At 43.1% G+C, this 4,291-nt stretch overlaps 1 pseudogene; it reads right to left on the bottom strand.

The window, feature by feature from the left end:
• Nucleotides 1–3,337: 3,337 nt before the first annotated feature.
• Nucleotides 3,338–3,450, bottom strand: LOC125149790 (uncharacterized; annotated as a pseudogene).
• Between the last annotated feature and the right edge of the window lie 841 nt (nucleotides 3,451–4,291).

Below are 4,291 nucleotides of genomic sequence, written 5' to 3' on the forward strand. Positions count from 1 at the left end.
GGAGAATCCAAACCTGCTGACACCTTGACCCTGGACTTCCCAGCCTCCAGAACTCTGAGACAATAATTTCTGTTGTTTAAGCCACCCAGGCTGTGGTACTTTGTTATGACATCCCTAAGTGAGTGAATTTACTGTGTTTGGGGGGTAGAAAGACACCTAAAGCAATTCTTCTGAAGGGTCTTTCAGCCTGCCTTTGGTCCCCAAATCCTGCCTAAAACCCTGGGTTGACCAGATGGAGAAGCTCACTTAGGTGTGAGTTCAAAGCAGGGTGGCAGGTTGCCATGAAGCAGGCAGGGAGCCTCACTCACCTCCCAACCCCAAGGCCCTCCTCGGCCAGGTGAGGGGATGAAGTCTCTCTGTAACCCCTTGGGTCTAAAATTCTTTGATTTTCTGTTATCTTTCCTTTATGAGATTCAAGCCCATTAGGAAGTGTACATTTGCTGTTGGCATAGCAACCACAAGCCATCTTAGGTTCGTTCCAAATTAAAAAATTCCCAGCTTCAAGACTGAGGAGAGAAAGATGTAAAAGCAGAGATGAAATTAAGTTACTGATGGAAGATGTTGCCATGGCATCATGCTGTCCTTGGAGTCTGCCACCTGCCACTGCAATATCTCCATTCTTCGTGCAAATTAAGGAGTCCAAGAGAAGATAAAAAGCAGCCTCCCACGTAAGGGAGAAAAATAAAGTATATGCTTTGATTAGAAGTAGTAACTAATGATGGGAATTTATATTTTAAGAGTAACTATACATCCAACATACAGGGTTTTTCAAAATGTAAACACATCACCTGGGAATTTGTTAAAATGTGTTTGCTGAAATGCAGTATGTTTGAGGTGGGTCCTGAGATTCTGCATTCTAATTTTTTAAAAGTTTATTTTGAGAGAGAGAGAGAGAGAGAGAGGGAGAGAGGGAGGTAGAGCATGAGTGGGGAAGGACAGAGAGATTCCCAAGCAGGCTCTGCACCCACAGTGTGAGCCTGACATAGGGCTCAAACTCACAAACTGGGAGATCGTGACCTGCACCGAAATCAAGTCAGACACTTAAACACCCACCCAGGCACCCCTGCATTCTAATTTTTAACCTTGGTAATATATATTTAACATAAAGTTTACCCTCTTAAACCAGAGAGTGTGGGTTTTTAACAGGATCCCAGTGATGGTGATGCAATGGGTCTGTGACCCACATTTTGCACAGCAGCCTTTTTAGAGCCTTTCTTTGTACCAGGTGTCCTGAAATCAGCAAGCCACACAGTGTGCTTTCCAGGAACTTCTTGGCAAGTGGACAAGAGAAGGAGCAATGTCATTTCAGAGGAGTGGACAGAAAACTGATTCACAAATGTGGCTGGGATTTGCATGTTGGAGGATCAAAGCATTGGGGTGAGGGGTGGTAACGTGAAGACTCTAATTGCTGTATTGTCTTACAAGTTTGCCAGGCCATTCCCTAAAGTCGGGTGTGGAGGCAATTCTTTTTGGTATTTCAGATAGTGTTGGTACAAACACCTTTGTCCAGGTGGCTGCTCTCCCTCGGATTATTGTCTAGGGGGAAAAAAACCCCAGTAATGGAATTACTGAGTCAAAACACATCTGATTGGCTCTAGTCACATTTACTAGATTCCATTGTATTTATTTCCAGCACTAATAGCAATGCCAAAGGGCACATTTCCTTACAACTTCACAACGTTTGGCTTTTATAATTTTGCTTTCACTAAAAACAAATGAGCAGACAAACCAAAAAAAAAAAAAAAAAAAAAAACCCCACACACACAGAAGGTAGGGTATGCACAAAATGGCACTTGATCTTTAATTTGGTAATTTCTATTTTCATTTTTTTAAAGTTTATTTATTTATTTTGAGAGTGAGAGAGAGAATGAGCACAGGGGAAGGGCAGAGAGAGAGGGATAGAATCCCAAGCAGGCTCCATGCTGTCAGTGCCTAGCTGGATGTTGGGCTTGATCCCATGAACCATGAGATCATGACCTGAGCCAAAATCAAGAGGCAGATGCTTAACCAACTGAGCACTTAGGTGCCCCTAGTAATTTCTATTTTCTAATGGCACTGGATGCTTTTCTTCATATAAGTAGATAATATTCTTTGATTGACTATCAGTTGGGAATGAGGCAAGGTGTTTATACTTTCGTACTTTTATGCTTTTTTTTTACGTTTTGGAAAATAGATTTTATTATTGGTCACCCATGGCAGATGTGCCCCAGGCTCCTGTGGTTACCCTCCACTGTTTACATTCGTCTGTGTTAAAATCAGATGCAGAGATCTTTCTTAACAGTTTACTCCAACCACACTTGCTGAGTGTCTGTCCTTCCAGAAACACTTGCTAGAAAGGCATTGGGCAGCAAGCATAAAAATAAGAATGGCCTTCGAGTTTAGCTTCAACATGTAGAGAACCTGCAATCATCACTCCTGCCCTCAAAACAAGAAAAAAGCTGAAATAACTGAAAAAAATATATATATATTTTGTTTGTTTGTTTTTGTTTGTTTTTGAAAGAGAGAGAGAACATGAGCCGGGGAGGAACAGGGAAAGGAAGACAGAGGATCTGAAGCAGGCTCTGCACTGACAACAGAGAACCTGATGGGGGGCTTGAACTCACAAACTGTGATGTCATGACCTGAGCTGAAGTCAGATGCTTAACCAACTAAGCCACCCAAGTGCCCCTAAGGACTTTTCTTAGATCCATCAGTGAATTGAGGTCATGGGACAACACCCCATCCCAAAAACTGTAGAGACATTAAAGACAGAGTATCACAACTTATCAGTAGCAGAAGACACTGGAACCAGGAACTGGTAGGAACACCTCCGTGACCCCTTAAATGGTAATGTCAATGAAATGCTGGAGGCTTAGTGTGGGTGAGCTTGAGAATTAAAATCTCACCCTTAAGAGAACCATTCTAATGTGGGTGGGTGGGTGGGGGGGACATTTTTATGGGTTTTACCTCCAAGGAGTCCCACCAGGTTCTCACAGTGAATGAAGATCAGAGCAAAATTCTTTTGTGTATCACACAAGGGGAAGGGGAAATATAACCATCTGAAATATGCCCAGATTGTTCATTGTCCATCAAAAAAAGTCCAGCCAGCAAGGAAGACAACTTCCTCAGAGACTCATCCAACACGGGGGAATGGATAACCCTAACCTCAGCCCCTTGTAGCCTTTGTCTTACCCTAACGGGGCAAAAATCCCAGAGAAGCAGCACTTGCAAGGATCATGGGCCAGGCCACAGGCCCACTAGGAGACAAACCTAATCATACGATCCTGGGACACTTCCCCTCCCTCCATGCCTTCCTGCACCATTAACAGGGCTCCTGCATACTAGAGGATTACAGCTGAAAAAGCTGCAAGGCTGATTCATCATGAATTGGTGTGTCATCCTTGTGCAGGGGCCATACTCATTTTCTCTGTATTGTTCTAATTTCCATATATGTGTGGCCCAAGTGAGCACCACTGCAAGGCTGGTTCTTTTTCTTTCCTTTTCCTTTTCCTTTTCCTTTTCCTTTTCCTTTTCCTTTCCCTTTCCCTTTCCTTTCCTTTCCTTTTTTTAAAGGCTGGTTCTTTTGAAGAAGGAGTCTTTAGGGAAACCCAAGGACAACAGGGGAAACATAAACAAGTACAGGAGAGGAAATTGCAGCCTCTGAGCCTCACTCCAAGCCAGAAAAACATAAAAACCTCTCATTAAAATGTTGTCTATCTCAGTTCTATTACCCAATATATGTCTGACATTTAACAACAACAAAAAAATTGCATGCTAAAGGAAAGGCACCGTCTGAAGAGAAAAAGTAGGCATCAGAACCATGCTTGGCTACAGCAGAGATGTTGGCATTACTGGACAGGAAATTTAGAGATTATTTTTGGGGGCACCTGAGTGGAGTTGGTTGAGCATCTGACTTCAGCTCAGGTTGATCTTGTGGTTTACGGGTTCAAGCCCCGCATTGGGCTTTGTGCTGACAGCGCGGAGCCGGCTTTGGAGTCTCTGTCTCCCTCTCTCTCTGCCCTCACCTGCTCTTGAGTGCTCTAAAAAATGAATACACATTATGGGGCACCTGTGTGGCTCAGTCAGTTAGGCATCCAACTTTGGCTCAGGTCATGATCCTGTTCATGATCTGGTTCATGAGTTCGAGCCCCGTGTTGGGCTCTGTGCTGACAGCTTTAAAAAAAAAATTTTTTTTTAAATGAGTAAACATTAAAAAAAAAATTAAAGATTTTATTTTTTAAGTAATCTCTACATCCAACATGGGCTTGAACCCCAAGATTAAGAGTTGCATGCTCTTCCAACTGAGCCAGCC

Source organism: Prionailurus viverrinus, chromosome D3 (genome assembly GCF_022837055.1).
Source record: "Prionailurus viverrinus isolate Anna chromosome D3, UM_Priviv_1.0, whole genome shotgun sequence".
Taxonomy (NCBI): Eukaryota; Metazoa; Chordata; class Mammalia; order Carnivora; family Felidae; genus Prionailurus; species Prionailurus viverrinus.